Source organism: Nelusetta ayraudi, unplaced genomic scaffold (genome assembly GCF_046127955.1).
Source record: "Nelusetta ayraudi isolate G7.1 ecotype Tasmania unplaced genomic scaffold, CSIRO-AGI_Nayr_v1 ptg000120l, whole genome shotgun sequence".
Classification (NCBI taxonomy): domain Eukaryota; kingdom Metazoa; phylum Chordata; class Actinopteri; order Tetraodontiformes; family Monacanthidae; genus Nelusetta; species Nelusetta ayraudi.
This window is the reverse complement of record NW_027466170.1, coordinates 364909-388893: the sequence shown is the minus strand read 5'-3', so window position 1 is coordinate 388893 and position 23985 is coordinate 364909. Positions and strand designations below refer to the sequence as shown.

The following is a 23985-nucleotide window of genomic DNA, read 5'->3' as shown; positions in this document are numbered from 1 at the left end:
AGCCACTGACATAGAGGATCTCCAGCCATGTAAACGCTGGCAGAAATCCGGGTCAGAGATATTTATTGTTGCAAAAAAGAATAAAGAAGCAGTCTCCATATTCAGTGTGCCCATATTTTCTTCTTTCCCAAAAAAAACCCTCTCTCATTTCATCCGAGTCGTGCATTCTTTGCGTCGCTTTCGTTATGTAAATTTCCAGCGCAAAATCAAGACCGACCACCAGGAGAACACCGGCCTGTGGTGCCGGCAGTGTTTACCAAATGAGTTGCGCATGCATGTGAGCTGAATGTGCAATAATGTGTCTGCGAGTCCATGAATAAATGATGAGCCATTTTTCTCACCACGGTCATAATTCATATGCATATCACCAATATATTTTATGATTAAACTGCCCGCCAGCGCATGAAAATGACTGGGACAACAAAAACTTCACGTGTTCTGATGAAAGCCAGAAACACTTCTCCCTCTCTCACCGATTGTGTGAAGTGGGGGAGGAGTGGGCGGGGGAGAACTTCTGCACTGAAGCTCCATGTCCTACCACAGACTGGACAAGGCAGCAGCGTCACTAGCGGCAACTTCTATCCGAGGCCCCCCCCATCTCCCTCCGAGACGAACAAAAGAGAAGAGGACAAATTCAGGAAGAGGACCTGAAGGACTTGAGGATGCCGAATCGAGGGAGCGAAACAGGAAGTTGGCCTTTGAACGTCAGCGAGAAAAGGCGCACGACCCAGCTGCACTGAGCTGAACGGCAGGTGAACTCGGAGCACTTGAACACTCGTGACGTGGGTGGGGGGATGGGATGGGGTGGGCGACAACAAAAAGTGAATCGTAGCGCAAAGAGGGAAAGAGAAAGTGAGTCATCTGTGATGGATAAAGAGAAGGAAAGATAAGTGACCGGGTTGAGCCGATACAATGTGAGGCTGTGGAGGATGGGGCGGCTGTGTGTCCACAATCAAGCTCTGTTTGTGCCAAGCGCGTGTGCACGTGTGCGCGTATGTTTGCGTGTGTGCATGCACGGGTCCGTGCACTGCACAAACACTGGCCTTGTTAGTGCCTTGCCCCCATCCACCACTCAAAACAACACACACACACACACACACACACACACACACACACACACACACACACACACACACACACACACACACACACCCCCCCCCCCCCCCCCCCCACTGGCTCGGCCTCACAGACAATACACACACTGAGCTGCAGTAAAAACACTGTGTCCGGAGGGGGCAACGGGGTCACATGGCTGCCGGTCACGCAGTGCCCCCCCCCCCCCCCCCACCCCCCCAAGCAGAACAATAAACAACCAAACTCATGTGATATACAGTATTTTGTGTTTTTTTGGGGGATGTGCAATCTCATGCAGCTACCTTGGCTTTTGTACAGTGTGAACGTGCACGCCCGTCCACGGAGGGAAGAATCCCCAGCACACGGAAAACAAGCTGCTTCTTTTTGTCTGGGTGGGCGACTTCTAGTGTGGACATGTAAGGAAAGAAAGGTATGGCGATCCTTGTCTCTCTGATTGTCATTTGCTATTGGTGATGCATCAAGTATCCATTTCTTCATTTTTATTCTTATTCTTTAAAAAGGTGCTGTGATGGTGGTTTACTGAACATGGAACAAAAGGTAGAATTAGAAGTGAGACATGAAATAAAAGAAAAGAAAAGAAAATGGAAAATAGCGTAGGCTCCAAACAAAAGAAGGTACAGTGTGAAAGGTAGCTTATTAACTTATAAACCACACAAACGCACTCGACCATCACATACCGCCGTGCGTTCGCGTTTCATGGACTTTCGCCATCAAGGTTAATGGGTTCGTTCACCCCAGGTTGGAATTCCACCCGTTCACAGCTGGCCACTGCGTTCACGGTGGCACCAACATCGAATCCACATGACCGTTTGACGGAGGGAAAATTATTTATACGCAATGCCTGTTCAGTGGAAGCCATGTGGCAGCTGTGCACTGCGGAAAAGTGTGACATGTCTGTGTCCCCTGCTGCTCACGGTGTCGTCCAAGGATCTGGGAGACCAGTTAGTCCCATCTGACTCATCAACACCATGTTTTAGGCCAAATCGTTCACTGCAGCCTCCTGTTGAGGAGCTGTGGGGTTCATTAGCTCTGGCAAGTATATTAAGTTAATTCAGATTATCAGAGTTTTAAAAATGACTGAATGAACGGCTATTCTGGGCCTCGATTATTTTTATGGGATGGTGGTGGACTGGGAAATGTCAACAAAAGAAGTCCTACAACATTATAGTGATTAAGAAATGGGCCAAATTTCCATTGCAGAAGGATGGATGGATAGATTTATGAAATTCACTGATCCCAAATTGGGAAACTACTGAAAACAATACAAACAACAAACTGTGCAGTAATTACAAGAAAGAGTCAAAGATAAAAACCTTCCTTAACTTTTATTGATCAGTATCTTGATCGATATGATCAAATATTCAATTCAATTTACCATCAATGATTTTTTTTGGAAATATATTTTTAGGCAGACGCAAAAATGGAAACGTTAGCCGCCAGTGGGCGAACCCTTGTGAGTTCTTGGGCCGTGGTGATAAATGGGACGATAAAGAATCACCGACTTCCTGTTATTTATACAGCGCTGGCACAGTCTGAAAGCCACTGGGTCCAATCGTTACAGCTCACATTATCCAGAATGCAGCGTCTGTCAGCGCCGAGCGGCCAGCTAGAACGGAGACGGGGCGTCTCCAGCGGCTGGTGAAAAACAAGTTCGGCAAAAGAACAGAGGAGCCGATTGAGAGGTTGTCTGAGGTCACGGCAGCGAGCGATTTGAAAATAGACGACTAACGAAAATCCCAGCTCGTCACTCACAAACGGCCTCCTCGAGCCGCAGCTGCCGAGCGCGAAGCGGAAAAAGGCTGGAGAGCAGCAGCGGGCCGGAGCAACAGAGCGCCGCTGTGGACGTAGCAGCCAGAGACGGCTCCCACACACTGCTGATTTCTCAGCTGCTGTCCTCCAGCATCTTGCCAAGCCGCCATTTATCTCCCCGCTGAACAAAGGGCCACACATTGGCACTGGATGGCACACTCACACACACACACACACACACAGGAACGAACACACACGCACACAGGCCTGGAAACGGAGACATTTCTTCAGCTCGCTGCGGAGATGGCCGGGTTGCCTGGAACGGTCGTAAGTGACAGTCCGGTAGCTGATAGCCATCTGTCTGGTCTGCAAGACTCGGCAAACATTACGAGTATTAAAATTCATTTTCCCATGTCAACCCGGCCAGTCCTGCCACAGTGAGCCGCAGTGTACTGAGGAGTAAAGATAAATTCTTCCCAAAACTGGTGAATAGTGAAACCAAAACCACGTGGTGCACAAAAAAAGGGCACGTCCGGTGTTTTTCTCCCTTCTTGTGGTGCCATTGGTGCGAATCCCTTCAGCACTAGCTGCGTATGCGGCGACTTCCTTCATTTTTTGCGTTATGCTCTTCTAGGTCTTTCAAGGGCAGCTGGGAACAATTACTTTCAAATTTTGTCATAATTGAAAGGTTATGGATTGCAGTGCAACGTTAAATATGACAACATCTGAAAGCCGGCGTTAAGAAATGCAATCTGTTGTAGCAGTAAATAATTTCAATTCAGTAGTTGTTTGCCTAGAAGCAAGTTATTTGACTTATTCATTATCTGTGTCACTCAGCCTTCACATTCCCAAAAAAATAAAAATAAAACAAGTAAAGGGACCCAGACACACCCCTGAGACTGAGCTCAAGGGCAGAGTTTCCTCAGATTGTGAGTCAACGGGTTTCACCACGGTGCAATGCCAACAGTAAACCGGGAGAAAAAACCACCACGGGGCTATTTTTAGAAGCAAGTGGGCACAACTATTCTTCATTTGTCTTCTGCGGAGCTGCCCGACGAGACGGAGGTGCCATTTCAAACTCCGTCTGCTCCGCGGCGATAATGCGGAGGTGCCGGGGGAAAGAACACACCGGAGACGGCGTGATGCTGGTGAAATGGGATCAAGCTATTTTTCCACATGTGTGTAGGAGTGATGGGAAAGGAGGGGTAGGGGCAGGGGTGCACAGGTGGGAGGCATCTGTGCTGATTATTGCCGTTTATTGGCTAGCAGCGCGAGCGGCAGACAGCAGGAAATGGAGGTTTGATGCTGCCAAAGCTACATCTGTGCAACCAACCTTTATAAAGCATCGCGGCACAAGCAGGAAGTGAAAAGATTTTTATCCGATGTACATGATTTTAAAAGACTAAACGGATCACTGTTGAAAAAAAATACACAATTTAAATAATAAAACGAAGAGACAAGTGTGCTTATATGCAGGTAGCGGGGAGTGGCCGTTGATGGGGAGCAACACTTCAGCTTCTATGTAACAGCAGTGTCCTCTGCACCTGCTCTGCACGGTGACTGAGAAATCATGTGACCACAACGTGCTGCAATCATTTCCCTTCCATGAAACCAACCTGATGGGTTATCTGGCCAGAGAGGATGCAGAAAATGAGCAGGCAAACAGAGCGACACTTTGAAAACAAACATGCTCTTCTATAGCTCGCCTTAATTGCAGAGGGTTATAAAGCTGCAAGGCCCCACTTGCATCGCCACGCCATATCTTTTTATTACCACCGCTCTCTTCCTCCTCCTCTTTTAGGGGCTGTTTACATGGAGACGGACACTCCAAAAAAAAAAACAAAAAAAAAACGTGTTTACACTAAAGTCGTATTTACGTTTACACAGAGACGCTGGAAATGACTGAAAACGATGTAGTACCTATGCCAGGCCTGGTGTGGCGCCGCAAGTTTACTCCCTGGATGTGGAAGAAGATCACCTGAAGCACGCCGTGTTTAATGAAGCAGGAGCTCGCCTCGCTAACAACATGAGCGCCGCAGATAGCAGAAAGAAAGATCGCTGGTGAGAGGACGGAGTGGATAAACGACAGAGTTGAACTTCTGCTGCGCCGACCCAGAAGAAAATAAACAAAAAGTAAAACAGCAGCTTTGCAAATCGCTTTCGTTGTGTCTATTTTCACTTTGTGACACAATACACGATTATAGTATTCAAGTGAAAGATAAAAAAAGAGAGGAAAAAGGATGCACCCAATGACACGAAACACACTCATGTGCATGCACTAAGTTAAGCCCAACAGGCAGACAATTCATGTGACAACTGGCGGCTGAAGAAACAAACTGAAGGCTCTACACTTGCAGCAAAGTGACACAGTTCCAATGGCCACGAGGTCCGAGACACAAACTGGGTCAGTGGGGCTGCGGCTGAAGCAGCCGTAAAACACGGGTCGCCAGATTTCTTAACAAACTCGAGGCTCATCTGCGCAAACAACAGTAATGGGGGGAAAAAAGTCATGAACAATCAGTTCTGCACCTGTGCTCTGTATCAGCGCACTTTTTTTTTTTCGTGATGACGCCGTTGAATAAGAGGTTCCAAGTCTGGGTGCAACGATGCGCCACATTAAAAGAAACTATTGGAATTTAAAGAGAAGTCCACAGGAGAAACTGCTGGAACTAAGAAGGGGCTGCTGAAATAACAGCCAAGACCATAAAGGGAAAACAGTTGGGGATGGAGCAACTCTCCCGTCTAGAGTTTCGCTTGAACCATAAAGCCCCCCCCGCCCCCCCAAAAAACCCTACAAACTCCCAGTTTTCCTCCAATTTTTGTTTAAAGCTACAACAAAAGCAGAATATTATCATTGCTCATTTTGACACACCTCAGCAATTCTGATATATCAGAGAGCAGGGAGAAGTTTTATGGAGCGCTGATGCCTGACACGCAGTTAAAGCGTGCTGGCTGACGTGCACACATTCTGCGCCTGTCAGGACGAGACCTACCCTCCCAGATTCCAGCCATGACAGTGCTTCATTCCCACACACACACCCTCTATACAGTAGAGACACACACACACACACACTTTACCTGCGTCCCCCAAGTGTCTTATTTCCGTGGCCTCTGTTGCTCGCTGGCGGTTTCTGGATGGCGGCAGGGAGACGGCATCTGACGGAGAGAGAACAACGTTGCTCTTAGAGGAGGAAGAAAACCACAAAAAAAGCGTCCACATCCATACTGACTGTTAGAAGGAGCTGGCAAACAGAAGTTGGTTCCTCGGGTGTTGGAACGCAGTGCGAGCAGCGGAGTGAGGCCGCACCACCTGACTCGACCTGGGATAAACTGAGCCAGCGATCAGATCAGCGGGGACGGGGACGAGCGGGAAATCAAAGCCAAGCGCCTCTGCGGGAACTTCTTCAGGAGGCCTCTCTTCTTACATACGGCCTTCCCTTCGCTATGACACCCAATCCGCTTCCCTTTACCCACAGCTACTCTGAAGGCTGTTCCGGTAACGACGGAAATATTTGTCCTTCTGCAACAATACCTGGAGGACATTTCTGATCAGGCAAATTACTGAAAACAAAAAAACAAACCAAAACAGCAAACCGATGGCGTCAGAGCAACTTCTGAATGAGTCACTATGACCAACGGAAGGGAATATTTTTCCGTATTTTACGCATCAATTACCAATTTGATGGAAAAAAAAAATATCGGAAGATCAGGATATACAACATTCCTCCCAGAATTGCATTTCAAAGCACAGAAATTATTTTCATTTCATGTAGTCAGTGAAGCGCTGTTGTATTGTATAAATGTAACGTAAAAATACCCGTTTGAATGATTCTTGGCACATGAAAATGTGCCGCCGTCAGCTGGGGAATGTGCAGCGTTCTGCCTCCAGGCATTGAGATGGAAAACTCGCCCGTCGAGTGAACAGAGACTCCACAGCTCAACTTGTTGATAGGCCTTAGCATCAGTCCGTCCCACCTCCACTTCAAAAGATGCGCAAACAAGACAAGTTGCAAAACATGCGATACGCTCAACACATTGTGGCTGGGCCACATTCACACACAGATGCGCGCGCGCGCACACACACACACACACTGGTGACCCATGATGCAAACTTTCTGATTGAGGTCAGTAAACTTCCTGTTTTCCCCCCCAGTGGTGCAGATTTCCTATCTTGTTTACCCGTGTATCTCACACACACACACACACACACACACACACACACACACACACACACACACACACACACACACACACACACACACACACACACACACACACACACACACACACACACACACACACACACACACACACACACACACAGCGGCTTGTGCGCGTGTTTGAGAGCAAGGGTGGGCGTTTCTCTACCAGCAGTAGTTTCAAGCTTACAACAAGAATGGGGAAGAATTCATAGAAAGGTCAGCCGCCGGGTTTCTCCAGAAACTCTCCGGGATATTGCGCCGCCACGGTTAGAAAGAAAAACACACGCACATGTGAGTCCAGCGGCTCCAGGGAGTTAGCCATTGGAAATGTCGATAAGATCTCAGGCAGAGGACTGAGAGTTGCGCTTAGCTCTTTGACTGGTGGTGGCTGAGATCATCACGCGACATCTTCCGAGAGCATTCGCCAGCACGCCGCAGCGGTGTTAAAACAGAGAGAGAGAGAGAGAGAGAGAGAGAGAGAGAGAGAGAGAGAGAGAGAGAGAGAGAGAGAGCAAGAGAGAGAGACAGCACAGAAGAGTTGAGTGATAAAGGTTGTGCTGCAGGGCAAACACAAAGTTAGCACCGACTGTCAGTTTGTTTTTCATTTCATGGCTCGTGACATTTAGCATCTGAAATGTCACAGAAGATTCTAACGGAAAGCTGAAGCCAAAACTTTGCGCAGCCAGATGGGATCGCTGAGATCTGCTCACCCAATTATGTCCATTAACCACCCTCGTCAACCTCCAATGAAAGCGCGTTTCATTGGCCTTAGAATTTCACTGGATTTCATAAGAAATCAGTTTCCTTTTAGTTGTGACAGACAAAAAAACCAACTAACTCTTGCTGCAAGCTGTCCTGAAAAAAGCCCCAGAAGGTGATGAAGAAATAAGAGAAAAGCATTGCAAGCCTGGCTCACGCTACAGAGATCAGCTGGGATGCTGCAGCCTGCTGCCGTGGCACTTCTCTCAGTAAATGATTGTCTGTCTTTTTTTCCCCTTTCTCTATATACACATTAAAAGAAGAAAAACCATGGTATTGAATATTTTTGTACTGTTTTTAGTTGTCTCTTTGCAAGCGAGCCAAGGCTTAACATTCATTCATCTCCATGTAAGACACTCAGCACAGCAACAACAATTATTCTTTATCACTTACTTCGGAACAAGCACAACCGACCAGGCGAGACGAATAGCAAGTCAAATCTCGCAATTGTTTTTTTTCCATTGATATTTCCAGCGAGGCCGCGTCTGTTAGCACCGTTATTAGCGTCAAAGTTGAGCTTAACATCTGGCCAGTCACGGGTGACTGCTGCACACGTTGTAGTGAAACCAAGATCCATCGCTTCAACTGAGCCGTTAAAAAACAATTTACAGCAGAGTGGACACGGTAGAGGGGCGGTGACGTCAGACAGTGGCGTGATGAGCACCGGGCGGCCGCTCCTGACGCAAGAGGAAACGTGTGCCCACGTCAGGTTTCCTCGTGCGGCTAATCCACCCAAATAAAGAGATAAAGAAATAAAGTAATAAAATTGCTGATCTTTTGCTCCTCCTCCTCCTCCTCCTCCTCCTCCGGTAAAGGTTATGCAGGCTGGTTATGTAAAAAAATACACTGATGCTATTTCAGTGGCAGAACAGAGTTTGGTTATAATTGGAGATGGGTGGAGGAATGGGGGGGCAGCGGGGGGGTCTCACAGTAGCTGCGTTTCCATTAGAGGTTTTTGCAAAATAAAAGCGATATTTCAAAAAAATTGCGATTTGCAGGTGGTTCCATTGAATGGTGCAAAGGTCGTAAAGTCCCGTCCCGTGAGAACCCACTTTGAAGAGGATGGAGGTACAAAACATTTTGCGATAAATCAGCATTTCGATGTTGTTGGCTGCCAAGAATGGTTGTTGTACTTTTCATTTGATTACTTGTAAAAAAAAATATTCTGTCTCCTCGCATTCACATGTCCAGTGACGTGTGAATGCGTGTTTCCATGACACTTCTGCGATGTACCTCGATAGATACATCTGGAAAAACCACCTCATGAGATCGTCAAAACCTTATATTTGAGAGGTTATCTGAAGTATAGGCGTTTCCATTACCGTTTTTCCATTGCGATATTTAGGTTTAACGCAATTCTAGGGGTAATGGAAACAGCTAGTGACTGCTGGTCAGGCTCAGAAATTCAGAACATCTCAAATTTCCTGTAGGAAATGGGAATAAAAAAATAAAAAAAAGGCAAACTCGCCCCAAGGCAGGTGGGCCGGACTCTACAATCTTGACTCCAGAGCCTCCAGGACCTCGAGTGCAGGAGCAGCGGCGACAGAAAACAGATGCATCACTGGATTTGCAAGGGAACTTCTGTTTAAGCCTGTTTTTTTTCTTTTTGGTCGTACTCTTGATGATCGAGTTTTCATGAAGAACTATTTCAGGATCACCAGAACATTTCCCGGGCATATTTGACTTTTATTGGTACGAAAGGCCCCTGGGGGGCAGTCAACACTGCTCTGTGCTGTTCTTTTACTGCAGGACACTCAAAACAAAACAAGTCTTTTCAGAGAGAAAGTCTCAAAGTTGGTCAAATTGTGCAAAAAAACCCCAACAACCCCACAGTGAAATCCTTGCTTCAAGACAAAAGGTTGCTAATGATTTCTCACAATGCCCCCCTGCCCCATCCTAACCCATCCCCCCCCACCCCGACCTCCTCTTGTACAGGAATGCGAGGAATGCAATGATGCAAATGCACAATAATTTGGGGTTTTTATCAGCAGGCAAAAAGTCCCTCACCTTGTTGTTCCTAAGTCGATATTCCTCCGCATTTCTCACCGCGTTATGTGAGAGTCACTCGCCGGGAAAGCACACTTTTACTTTCTTTCAGCCTTCCGCCCTGAAAAGGTCACGTTCCTATTGTGTGCAAGTGCTTCTGGCCTGAGAGGGTCGCAAAAAAAATAATAAACCAACCCCCGCCCTGGATAAGTGCTTCTGTGAGAGTGACTAAGATGTTTACTGCCATGGTGAGTCCCTCTTAATGACCGAGTAAATACTTTTTTTTCATCTAATGAGAGCAAAACACGGCTAAGGAATGCTGGAGGAATGCGCCGGTCCGCACATTTCACGCACACCCTCACCGAGAAATTGCCTTTTGAAGGGCTGCGACGCTCGCATGCGTCATCGCTGCTCCGCAGTAAACAAAAAGGGGCCACTGTCCAGGCACTTCTTAAAAAACAAAAAAACAATACACACCCGCTCATTTGCACAGTGCGATGTTTATGGCGCGTTCACGTGCGCAAACAAATGCGCTGGTTTTACCGTCACTCAAATTAAAAAAAAAAAAAAAAAAAGAATTAAAAAAGGACGCTGTCAAACGTGGCCAGGAAAGAGATGCTGGTGCTCACTTGAAAAAGGTAAAAGAATGAGAGAAAAAAACAAAACAAAGCGTTTGACAATTAGAATTTAGTGGGCCCCAGCGGAGACGTAAAACCCTACGACCAGTGGGAAGTGTTTATTGTGGTTTGTCTGTTAAAGAAAACAGTTCTCAGGCAGTGAACCAGTTCCAAATCAGGGCTGAAGGCTTGCTTAAAAGCAACTGTTTAGCAACGAATGGTTTGATCATGTTTGCAACATCTGTTTCAAAGATATGACCAAAAACATCCGCCGGCGCTCCAAGTCATCACCAATTTATTGTTTTCAGAGAGCAATTATTTTCCAACATATATTTGGATTTTTTTTTAAAATAACCAATAATATCAGATACGTCTAAAAAATGTTGCCTTTTGTTTTGTCCTCTTGACAAAGTTTGTACATTGTGTTTGGATTGGGTGATCATCCATCCATCATCCATCCATGGATGTTGGAGGAAGAGATTTCGTGACTATACAATACAGAGTACAGAATACAAAATAAGTGCACGAATCCTGCTCTTTGACCCTGTGACAATGGTTGTGGTATGAATTGTGCACACACAAGTCATTAAAAAAAAATGCCAATGAAAGGTGAAGTTGGGGAGTGATTTGCAACAGCCAGTTGAAGCGGGATTTTCATGAATCCATCAATCGGAGAATCTCACCGCTGCCTTCTACGCACCCCTTTCCTCTCAGTCCCTTTATTTAGCAACTTGCTTCTTTCCCTATTTATAACCACTATTGTGAGGTCGCCCTGAGGAGGAGTGCAGGCGTCTATTCTGTAAAAGTTGCCCTGCAGGCAGGCGCTGTAAATCAGTTACCTTCCGGCCGCCCGGCGGTGCAAAGGTCCGCCCGGGCTCGTGGGATGGCACTGCTGACTGGTCAAAAGACAAGCACAACACTACTCTGGGACAGAGGGGCGGGTGGAGCAGGATGGGGAGACGGGGGGGACGGGGGGGATCATGCTGTTTTTAACCACAGCAGACAGGGGAAGTGATTGTGCAGTTGGACCGTCAGGCAGATCAGAGGGGGAGACAAAAGGAGGAGGCTGAGACAATCACCACGTCCCAGTACTGTCCAGATTTGTAGATCAGCTATCGGACCGGCGTGAAGTTGCAAAACGACACGTGATCGCCTCTTCCTCAAAAGCTTCTCTGAGCACGGCCAGACAGAAACAGGAAGAGAGCGGTGCGTCACTGCCGAGCCCTCCGCTCAAGTCTCGGCCGACTGCGTCACGATCGCTGATGCCGGCCCTCCAAGTGGTTACGTTTCCGCAGCTCAGCTCCCCTCGGCCCGGCATCACAACCCGAGGACAACTGAGGTAACCGCATCCAGCTAATGTAGCTGTCAGGAGACAAGAGCGGCCACACGAGGCTGATTTGCCCATTAGAAAGAATAAGCAATTCAATGGTCCTTCTAAAAGTCCACCCTGGGAGGTGGGATGGGGACTGAGTTCATTTCAGAGCTACTGACTGCATCAACATGACAACGACGAGGAAAATCAATGGCTCTGAAGAGATAATAATTCCAGGATAAGCTACAAAAGAAGTGTGATTGGTGATGGATCCACCGTCGATCGCAAACAGGCTCGTCAGTGTGGGGGGGACTGACTGAACGAGCACTGCTGCAAAAACCACGCAGTCATGCACTGCTTGAAATTGCCACCTAGCGATCACACAGAGCTGGACCTGTTTTAACTTTGACCTCAGCTGACTCTGACATTTTCAGATGAGCAACCGCTGGGCTGACGGCGTTTGACTCAGAGGCGAGGCAGGTGAGCTGGTGCGTGGAAAACAGTCAAACAAAGAGTAACGGCTCGAGGCCTGAAGGTCTCTTCTCCCGTCCGCTGTCGTGACTTCAAGTGACTTCTACTTCGAGGTGTGCGACAAAATTAATCTGCTCATCTTTAAAAAGGTAGGAGAAAGGCCTTTTTTGAAAAAGACATATTAATGCCATTCCAAAACACAGAACCAGAAATGTGAACAATGACATCGGAGTACATGATGTTAATACATCTACCATTAGATTTGTAGAAAAATAAGATATCTACGTGTATGTTTCAGAAAGAGAAATCTTGGGAAACACCAAGTTATTTGGTAGACCAGAAGCTGATGATTTCTTTTGCCCATGCTGCGCTTGAGAGTTTGACAAGATCTGGAGTGTCTGAACACCACAAGCTCAGGGAACACAAACAGACCCGAGGCTCGCTCGCGGCAGATGAAGGTGATGTGGAGGAATGAACAACAACCTCTCCACGCCACTTATGACCACTTTGTCCTGAGGTCGGCACAAAGGACAGTGGCCCTCCCATCACATGTCGGACAGAGTGTCTCGCCCTCTGGCAGAAAATTCACAGTTCACCGCAGACTGACTTGATAATTCCCTGAACTAGTGAAGCCCTCGGCTGCAGCAATGTGCAAAGTTGGCCTGCATGTACTGCCATCAAGACTGAAATGATGTGTGGTTGTTGTTGTTTTTTTTAATGTTCTGCGTTTTTCTTGTGATTTGTGTTTTAACTGCTGCCATCTCGTCGCCTGCAGCCTGCTGGGGAGACGTACAGTGTAGGAATTGAATGCAAGGCATGTTTTCCTACAACAATAAAGTATATCATATCATAATGAAGGCGCAGCCTGTTTCGTGAGCGTCAACTGTTGCCTCCGTTTATCATCAACCACACTACATGCAATCATGTGACCCGTCTCCTCTGCTTCCTACACACGCGTCCGTTGAAAACTGAACGTGGCCTTTATTATTTCATATTCTATTAATTTTAACGGTCTGCCGCAAGTGGCACACTTGCTTGAGCAATTTCACTTTTTGTCAACGGCGATTCACTTTATGACTTCTCATTTTTCCAGCCAGTGATGTGCACGGAGAGTTAAATGGCTGATAATTGCGGGCTGAGAGCCATACAGTGCACATTAATGCTGAAATCCTTTTTGGAATCTGAATATCTTTCAGGGTGCAGCTCAAATTATCATTATACATTTCCAAGTCCAGGCGGCTACAGCAGAATCTGCAATGAGAGAGACTCAAAAAGACTGTTTGCTTGTTTGATAACGTAATGCACCGCTCTAGCGCAAAATAATTTTGTTGCGGTACTGTTATTAAACCATTTAATTTGTGAACTGGAACATTATAAATCATAAAAGTGAAAAAACCCACGATTCCTTTCCTCTGCAAAACCTTTAGACAATTTCTCTCTCTCTCTCTCTGCTCGTTACGTGTTCATGCATCCCTCTCCCACTGTCTTCCCCACATTCCTTGGCAGGTCCCAGCCTGCTGTGCAGCAAAGTGAAGAATTCCAGCAGGCACTCTCATCTTGCTGTCATTTATTTTTCTCACTGCGGCAATTTCCTTTTGTACCCTAAACTTTTTTTTTTTTAACAAGCTGTGAGGTACGGCCTGTACATTCCCCGTCTCTGGTGTCTGTGCCGATGGTGAATGAGACTCTTTGGTTAACAGGCTAATTCAAACACTGGTGTTTCAGTGGGACACTAAGAACACGGCTCAGGATCTCGAGCTGTCAAAGCCGCAGCCTTTGCTCAACATGATAAAAGCATCTCTTTACAATTCCCTGAAAACATTTCGATCATTAAAAAGGTCCCATACTTTGCAACATTTACTTTGCCAATCTGTCGATCAATAGAACAGCGCTATACATGCGTCCATGAGCGGCTCAGGAATCGGAAAATTCCACTAATTATTTATTTTGCATACTTCGCTTTTCACAAAACGTGCTAAAGCACAAGGTTCTCAACATCAGACCTTTGTGATATCATAAAGAGCAGTGTTGCCTCTCTCAGTTTAGTGACACACCCACAGCCAGGTGCTGGACAATGAAGCCTTGATGACATCGCTGTCGAAACTGCTCGTTATTTTTGTCTTCTTCTAAACATACAGTATGGAAGGTCTAACAAATCGTTGGTTTCAGACAGGAAACACAGGGTTAAATATACTGTTTTCTAGAGGCCCACAGAGGTTTGTGTGAAAAGATATCGTTATACTGGACCTTTAAAGCTCCATGTTTCAGACACAGTATTAGGCACCAAGTCGAATAATAAAAAAGTCCAGTTATGTAGAGCAGAGACATCACTGCAGTTACAAAACTTTTTGCAACAGACTCGTTAAGGATTCTGCCTCCATTTGTGCCCAGTTTCAGTAGAGGCCTCAGGAGAGGACACAATCTGGGTTGGAGTAAATAGCTGCATTGTTGGCCGATGTCTCTGGAGTGACGTCAGTTAGTCCTTATCAGTGGTGTACAAGTTTACCTCAGTGAGAGATGGGGATGGGGGAGAGGAAGGGAGGGGGGAGATGAAAGGGCAGCCAGAATCATTTCCCTAAAAATCACCATCCGGGTGAGAATCCTTCAGAGGGTGACGTCGAAAAAGTGAATTAGCAGCAATCGTTGACAAACCTTGTTGGGAAACATCTGCCCTTATTTCAACACAGCTTGCAGCTTTGAGAAGAATTTTCTCTGGGAAATCATTCATCCAACTTTTAGGAATCAATTGTGTGGGAGTGAAGGCAAAGTGGGTGCTTCCATTACTGGAAGATCGTGCCAGTGGTTTCAATTGTCAAATAATCCCAAGAGATTTGCGCATTTCGCACAGACTGTGAAATTATTAAATCACAGGAGACTTGAGTTACTCTGTGAAATCCCGCAGCGGCTGCAGCTGCCGCTCTGGTTGACGAGCTGGGCGTCAGGAACATAACAAAAGGAGGATGCAACGCATCGACCCTCAGGCTGCATTCACAAGCCGTAATGTACAGAGGCGGCAGGAGGATGTGCACGCAAAGAAAACACACCTGCTGACAGCCTCCTTTCTCAGAGGGAAGCCACAACCATTTCACATCCATTACTGTTGCAGTGTATTATATAAGCAGCTGAGTCGAAGAAAGGAGATGGGGATGTTTTTCCGAGGAAGAAGTGGCACTACACCTGGAATGCGCAACCTAAGCTTTTGGAGACCGATGGCAAGCCACCGAATTAAACACAATGATTGTGCAACGGCTCATTCATCTGGGTTTTTAGTGAAACATCCCAACATCAAAGAGATCATAAGGCCTGAAGTTGAAACTTTGAAGTTATGAACATTTTGCTGACTTCTGTCCCTGCAGGAAACAAACAAAAGGGGTGTTGATGGTGGAGGAGGGGCGGGATGAGATGCGGATGACAGAAAAGCTGACAGTAATAACAACTCCCCAGGGTTTCGCATCCTCTTTAAGAAAAACTGATACAAATGTCATGGATGACGCGGTTGAGTGTCAAAAATAACGGGAATGAAAGAGAAATGAGATGCTGTTTACAGTAGAGAAAGAGTAAACACACCTGTCTGGAACTCCTGCATAAAAATAAACTTGGCTGGTGGACATTAAACAACACGAATTTCAATATCGGGCAGAAGAATAAAGGTGACTACAGTAGCTCTCACTTTTAGTCTCCTATCTCTTTTGTTGTTAATTGGTCGAGACAAACAGCCAGCAGAAGCACCTGGTTTAATCAACCTGGAATGGCACCGCGCTGTCCTCGCGTGGTTAAGGGGGCACTGCACGAACCTGCGTTCGTCAAAAACCTAATTAGTTTCACGCTCGCTCGGCAGGCACCTAAAAAAAAAAAAACCCAACAAGCTGTGAGAATGATTTTAATCATTAACACAGCACCAGTGTACTCTTGAAACGCTTTACATGTGTGTAAGAAAGAAAGAAAGAAAAAAAAAAAACAGACACAAAACCCCCACACAAACAAACAAAACATGCCAACTTGCCTGCCCCTCGAGGTGGACGCTGGTAAAAAACAAAAAACAAAAAAACAACTACTGATAAGAATTGACAGAAGAGTGTAATAATAATAATAATGATGAAAAAATAAAAATGAACTTAGACAGACTTGGACATAACTGATAACTTGGACAGCTGGCCCGAAATGTCGCACACGGTCTCTTTGGCAGGGCTTTCTGACCCACCGGTCGAACCTCACCGCGGAGAGGTTACGAAAAGCGACCCCACGACAAAACGGTCAGATTTGCCAACGGGGTCTGGCGTTCAGCCACCCCGGGAGGGGGAAAGCGGAGCGAAGCGGGCGCTGGCTTACCTTGACTCACTCTCCGGTGTCGGGCTGTTAGAGGAGGGACAGGGCGAACACACGGCTCAAAGTTGACGGTGCCGCCGCCGCCGCCGCCGCCGCTAGCTCCGTTAAGTAGCCCGTTGTCATGGAGAAAAAGTGTCTGTGTGGTGGTCGAGGAGGAGGGCGACACGACACTCCGGCTGCCTCGCTTGTCTTCGCTCGCTACGTGACAGTCAGCCGCCGCAGGTGGACCGGAGAGCCGCGTCGCTTCCTGTTTGTTTCGGGAGGTTGAACCACCACCGCAGCGAGTTTTTTTTTTTTCTTCTTCTTCTTCTTCTTCTTCTTCTTCTTCTTCCACCCCCTTCTCCCGCCTCCTCCGTCTGTAAAGTGCGAAGGAGTAGAGGGAAAATAGTACCTCCGCTCAAAAAAAATAAAAATCCCTTCACGCCCACCCGGATGTCACGAGTTTTCGAGAACGAACCCACACAGGCCGCTGGACGTGAAATATATTTTGTAGTACCTGGAAAATTGTTAGAATTTTACATTTGATTTTTTTTTTTTTTTTTGGGTTGTTACGATCATTTAGCGAAACCATTTGACAAGCTTTAATTCCATTAAAACTTATGTCAACTAAGTAAAACTTTGATACTAAATTCCGCTTTTAATTATTGCGTTTACAACCATGTAGGCTATATTTAGAACAACAGCTGGGATTTTATTGAAGGTTTGTCAAGAATAACTGTACCATGAACACAACAGCACTTATTTTCGAGCATCCCCAAAATAAAATTATATTTTGTCTTGCCCTAAAATACAGCAAAGCTGCACTAGATTCAGTGTAATTTCGTACTATTCAACATAACATGAGTTGTTTGTATAAAAGAAAACCCTCTTGTTTTTTTATGTGCTTTGAAAAGTGACGCTGTAGCTTTTATTTCGAAGGACAGAATGTCTATTCCGGTTTCGGGTTTCGCACTAACGTAAGATGGAAAAGTGATTGTTGCAGTTCGCTGGCTAGAGCAGGGGCAGTAGTTAGCGTGTCCTACCACCCAGAAATCACACGGATTACCAAGTCAGCAATTTCGGCTGTAAATCCACATGTTATAAAAGCTGTCATTGTTGTACTCAGGTCCTGTGTGTGGGTGCCAACACGTTAGCAACAGAAAACACGAATACGACTTTGCTTCCCTCTGCTGGTCCCGTTGGATAACTGCTGTCCTTAATTACTGGCAAGAACACGTTAAGAAGATGGGTGAGACCTTTGTCATCTATTTTTTTCCTTTACACATTCTTAGTCCCGATCAATTAATTAGTCAAGAACAAGTAATAATGGTGCTGTATAATTGGATTACCTATTCATATTATTTCTTCGTGTGTAGAAATCGCTATTTTTTAAACTGTCATACAAAAGCTTTTCTCTATTTATGCTTTAAAATACTTTAAAACTTCTTAACTGCTTTAAGCAATTATTCAAACAGTAATTGAAGTAATATCACACAAATATAAATGTTATAGTGACAGTAAATCACTTTACTGTCACAAGGGGGCAGCAAAGGTACACAGAATGTAACTTTTTTTCTGACTTGAGGGTTAGGAGGATCTCACTGTCAGAAGGTGAATGAGGATATTGTGTGTGTGTGTGTGTGTGTGTGTGTGTGTGTGTGTGTGTGTGTGTGTGTGTGTGTGTGTGTGTGTGTGTCTCCCGTGGTCACATGATCACTCCACGTTCCAAAACATACCAACAACTGTAACTACTCCTTTCGAACTCAAACTTATTTTATTTTTGTTATTTAAAGGGATCCAATTAAGCAAACATCAGTTCACCTCATTAGTGCCCCATAAATTGTGCCATAAATCATGTCCTCATCCAGAGATTACAGCCTCATACTTCCCCTCTTAACACACTCCTTGTCTGATACTTGCTGGACTGGGAAGGAGCAGGCTAGTCCAGCATGCTCTTATTACCGCACCCCGTTATTCAATTAAATGTACTCTAACTCAGTCCAAACCCTCACTGTGCATAATCTCATCACAGCCGATAGGCGTGTAATAAAAAGCATACCGGACATGAAAGGGCACCTCATGAGAGTGCGTATAATTACGGATATCAAAATATCGCCATTTGTGTATTGGCGAAGCAGTCGAAAGAGGGATGTAATTGCTCGGAAGGAGCATGGCAGGGTTTGGTGATCTGACCCTGGGACAGTGTGTTGGGGGCGGGACAACCACGAAGGCCTGAAGCCAACTTCCTGTTTTGCAGGATGGGTATTATTTTCTAAAGCTTCTAACAACTCGAAGGCCTGATGCATAAGATAAAACAGCTTGTAAAATCAAATAATTCCACAAACAAATACCCACATTGTCATGTAAACCATTATCTTGTCAGTTTAGCTTAAGCTCAAACAATAATCAGACTGGTAGACCGGATGACCTGCCCCATTGAAAAAACCTCAGCGTCACTGTGAAGACATTTTTTCTGTCATCAGCAAATTCCAACTAGCAAAGGTCAACGCTGATGTCCCACATCTTTCTTACATCATCCATAAGGTCAAATGAGAAAGTCCTGAGTACATCTATGCCGAACGTCAGGTATGTCAATCTGCTTACAAGCAGACTCGTTTTTCATGTTAGCAGACTTGCAGTAGCAGAACACAACACAACCATTTTCATTAAACAGTAGAACAGTAGAACATATATACGGAACACGTCTATTCCATTCTATGCACATTTTTAATTCCCAGAAATATTCCACAATTGGCCTTATCGCTTCCAGAATGGGCCATGGATAAAATATCACCCAATGTTATGTGTCCCCAATTAGGGACACCCTATTTTGAAATACAGGGAAACCCTCACATCATGAGAGGGCATGATGGAAATGTTTTGGTGGGGCCGTCAGCTCAGTGTTTGGCAAGCACATCCGAGTGAGGTTCCCTTACAGATACTGTGTGCAGTGATTTATTATCCCCTGCCAGTGTCCCCAGAGCCCAGCCAATGACTTGTACCGCTTTATTAGACGTTATCAGGAGAACAGGTGTGGGCCCCTTAATGATCCCTGTGGGAATTCAGTTCCATCTTTGATTAATTGGAATGCTAACAGCCTAATAGCTCCTCGCTGCTGCCAAGCATGCGGAAGTTTTCTGGGGGGTGGCGAGTGGTGGTGGTGGGGGGGGCGAAAGGAAGAGTGTGGAGGGGAGGGTGTTTAAAAATAGAGCCCGTCAGCGCCACGATGGGAAAAGAGCTGCCATTTAAAACCCCGACAAAGCAATTTGCAGCTCATAATCAAGAGAGCGGAAACATTTTATCGCATTTCCCTTTACAGTATAAGCACGGACACTTCCGCCACATCGCCGAGGCACAAATGAGCATCGGGGCCCCGACGATGACGCATGATGCTGGCCGCTGTACGTCACTAATTGTGTCTCATTTTGCTTTGTGATGGTTTCCAGGCCCTTGGCTTTTAAGTGGTCCGTGAAACCATTTCCCGCCTAAAGCCTGTGGTGAAAAAAAAAAAACAATTTACGATCTTCTTTTCTTCAAATAGTCTCAGTCATTTTAAGTATCAGAATATAAACCTCCCAGGAGCCCCTGGCTCCTCCCTGTCCTCTCATTTCTGCAAGGATGTTTGGCGCTCAAGTGACTTTTGAGTGGCCCCTCTGGTTGCAGGGCACACAAAGTTCAATGAGTTATGATCTCCCCGCCCCCCACTCTTTGTGAATAGACAGTAAATTGTTTTGAGTAGATGGCACTGCTCTCTATTTTTAGTCACAATATTGCAGGACATTTCGATGGACCCCGGATGACCACAGGTCAGTGTGCGTCGGTCCGATTTATAAATCATGGCCTATAATCAACACACTCCATTGTGATTATTTTGGCTTATTAAGGAATTACTACATGTAATCTATTGTCTCGCGGGGTTGGCCATTAAGATAGAAATCAGGAGTCACTGAAAACATCACGTAGATCACCGTGACACGTTGATTACATTGGAGATTCACCCAGAGGACGCGTTCCCAAAATAAACAGCTCCACACTGAGCGCCGAGTCATAGAAATAGCGCCGGCGAGAGGCGAGCAGAATGAAACTTCGAGTGTTTTCTTGCAGTGAGGGAGAGAGAGAGAGAGAGAGAGAGAGAGAGAGAGAGAGAGAGAGAGAGAGAGAGAGAGAGAGAGAGAGAGAACCAACAACACTCACGCTGATTTGAACAATGGCCGGATTTTCTGCGAATCAAATCTTTGCATATTTTCCTGTTTGGAGCAGATGTATACCAAACAGTGGTGACCCCCAACTCTGACTTTCAATGGGTTTGGGGTGATGTGCGCCGCTTCTGAGTGGAAACTGTTGCTCTTCACTCTCAAACACCAGAGAATGCCAAGAATTCAATTGTGTGCCGGCATTTGGGAAGCCTGCAACCTGCGTGTGACTTGACCGGCCGGGTCGCATCGCCGGTGCCCCGTCGAGCATGCAGGCCGTCACAGCCGGAACGCGTCCAGGTATACACGCTCCTGTGACTGCGAGTGCGTGCGTGCGTGCGTGCGTGCTTGGAGGTCAAATGCGTTGCCTCTACCGGCCGACCTCATTTGTCTTGTTGATCATAATCTGTCATCTGTGAGAGCACAACAAAGGACACAATCATGGTTATTCAGAGCGCGCCAGGCGGGAAGGACGCATGAAAGCAAAAAGAGAGAGCAAAAAGTTAGTTTTGGGCTCAACCTTTCTCACCTCCCGGCAGAAAATTACCAAGAGGCGTGTAGTCGCAGATATTTTGCTTCGTGCTTCTGAGACAAATGTGACTTTTGCATGCATACTATTTCACAATAGTAACAGTTCATTATTATTAACGCAGTAATATACGGACGACTTGCGAGGTGAATGCATGTTTAAACATCACTCCCATAACACATAATGTCCCACTCTTTATGTATGACGTTAGTCAGCCGTTTCGATGTTGTGGAGAGAAATTCTGGTTATTATAACAAACGTTTGCGCTTCAGACATAGCGAATATGGCGACGCAGGCGCATAAATACTGACGCGGCCGTGGCTGACAACATTTTCTCTTTAACAAAAAAAAAAAAAAAAAAACTGTACTCAAGTCATGAACGTGGGCTGGCCTTATCTACGAGACATCCTGTATGTAGGCCCATTGTTCATTGCCACTGAACTGTCAACCTCACTACGCAAATACGCACCTGCCGCGCCCGGGCGCACAGAGACAAAGTCATATTCACTTGATGATGTCAAAAAGTGTGTCCGTCTGTGTGTGCACTATTTGTTCACATTTTGGATGTGGATTTGGTGTGAGCGTCGTGTTTAAACATTATGGGCTCGCCCTTCTTTCTGTTTTAATTTGAGCCCGACAACGAGGACCGCAAAAGCAAAACAATCTTAAAAAAAAACAAAAACCCCAAAAAACCTGTATGCACCAACTATTGTGTTGCCAACGCCTCTGCTTAAATAAGCGGGGCCTGTGCTAATAATAACAAGCGTATTCCTCACACAACGTCAATAAACTTATCGTGGCTTGTTTTGATCTTTGACCATTGGAGAAAAAATATATCTTCAAAGAAAGCCCATTAAAAGATGACTCAGTGCGATTTCTGCTGAGAGGAGCCTGAACTCCGCCGCAGAGTATTTATGTAAAGGTTCGTTACACGCGCCGAAAACATCATTTCATGTAAAACACTGGTATTTATTATTTTGGGGGGAGAATGTTTGGAATACACGTGCTTTCAAAAGCACCCTTATCGCTTTGCTGTTTACAAAACATTAATGTGAGGAAGCAGAGGAAGTAGCTCCGAGGCTACATTTCAGACTCGCCTCCGCGAGTCCCAGCGCGCGCTCTCTGGAAGTGACAAAACGGGGAAGAAAAGCAGAGTTTGGTGACGCTGTGGTTGCGTTTGGCTCGTTTACTGCTGCAGTTTCACGCACTCGGGCTCATCGGGCGACGGGTGTATAGAGAGAGAGAGAGAGAGAGAGAGAGAGAGAGAGAGCCCGCAGTGCCTTCTGCCACCTAAACTGGGGGGAGATGCTGAAAATAGATTTAGCCATCTCACACAGTCACATGCAGCTGTTTGGCTGTGCGTTATGGTGGACGGAGAATCGAGTCATCTTGCCCTGCACTGGTGCTCGAAATTCATTTGTTTGAAGAATGTAGTTAATTCTTTTTTTTTTTTTTGTAATAATGCAAAGACTGGCATAAATGTTATTGTGGAATTAACTTGCCTTTAAAAAAAATAATTCCCATTGGTAAAATAAATGTTTTCCATATAAAGCTGAGAATAAACAGGCTCCGAGTCCTATTTGGGGAATATGGTTTTCTAAAAAGTTCCATAACTGCATACAGAACATTTTACCGCTGTATATTTTCCTTTTAAACCACACAAGACAGCAATATCCACCTTAAATACTTCCTTGCAGCAAATGCTCTGCGCTGTTGGTTAATTAATCAGGTCACTGACACGCATATTCCTTTGGAGCTGATGTGATGTTTAACGGTCGCAGAGCACGCTGGGTGAATCACGATGAATGTGTGAATTCACCTCTGAAGTCATGCTCCCCGTCTCTGCCTGCTTCTGGACCCGAGCCTGAAGCGCTGGCGCCAAAACACGTCATGCTCTTTGATGGCTGACCTCACGATCTGGAAGTCAAAGCGCAAAAAATCCTGCACTTGGTCACCTTTAAAAAAAACCCAATGTTTTTAATGTGCGAGATAGCTGTGACGCGCTGTCAAAACAGTGAACTTACTTTGATGTAACATCCCTTTAATGTAATGGTCAGAACCAGACGGCCTTGATAATTTGCCGGCGCGCTGCGAGGCCTAAAAATGATGTGGATATAGGTTGGCCGGTGTCGAAGTGACGGGACGTTCCGCTGAGGCTGATGGGAAATTGTTTACGCAATTTAACAACACAGGAAAATAGTTAAATGACAATTACAATTTTACACATAATATGTATTTATCAAACTTTAATCACCGTTTTGCTGTTTACGATGGGCTCGTCACACTAAGGAAGAATAAATGAAAAAGCATTTTCTCAAAACTTCTCCTGATATGTAAAATATTTTTATATAATTATTACATATGTATTTTCTGTATGTATTGGGTTTTTGTCAGTCGCCCCAAACATCCACAGAGCCGGGCAAACAAAGTTAGCCAAGTGCGTGCTAACGGCTCAGATTTCAATTTGTAATCTGCACAGACATTGTTCAGCCTCCTGCTTTCTTCAACTTCAACAATTAAGACAATTAAAAAAAAACATCGTTTTTAATGACAACACATCAAACGTTAAGTGTTTGTCACGACAGCTACAATAGAAAACTTTGCATTTTATTTTATTTCTGTATTTTTAATGTTTTTGTTTTTCTGTACGGAATGGCCACAACATTTTTTTTTTTAAATATAGCATGACCTTTTAATAGACTTGAGATTAATTCTAAATTTTCATCAAATATCTACCCAAACTATTTTAATAAATTAATTCTAAATC

General features: G+C 45.5%; 1 protein-coding gene across 1 annotated transcript in view; it reads right to left on the bottom strand.

Annotated features, from left to right (window-relative positions):
• pik3cb (phosphatidylinositol-4,5-bisphosphate 3-kinase, catalytic subunit beta) overlaps positions 1–16832 on the bottom strand; it is a 45509-nt gene extending 28677 nt beyond the window's left edge. Inside the window, exons 1-2 of the mRNA XM_076049895.1 lie at positions 16521–16832; positions 5923–6000 (exon numbers count right to left, since the gene is read on the bottom strand). The gene's annotated coding sequence lies outside the window, so the exon portion shown is untranslated. The remainder of the gene's footprint in view (positions 1–5922; positions 6001–16520) is intronic.
• Positions 16833–23985: the final 7153 nt, after the last annotated feature.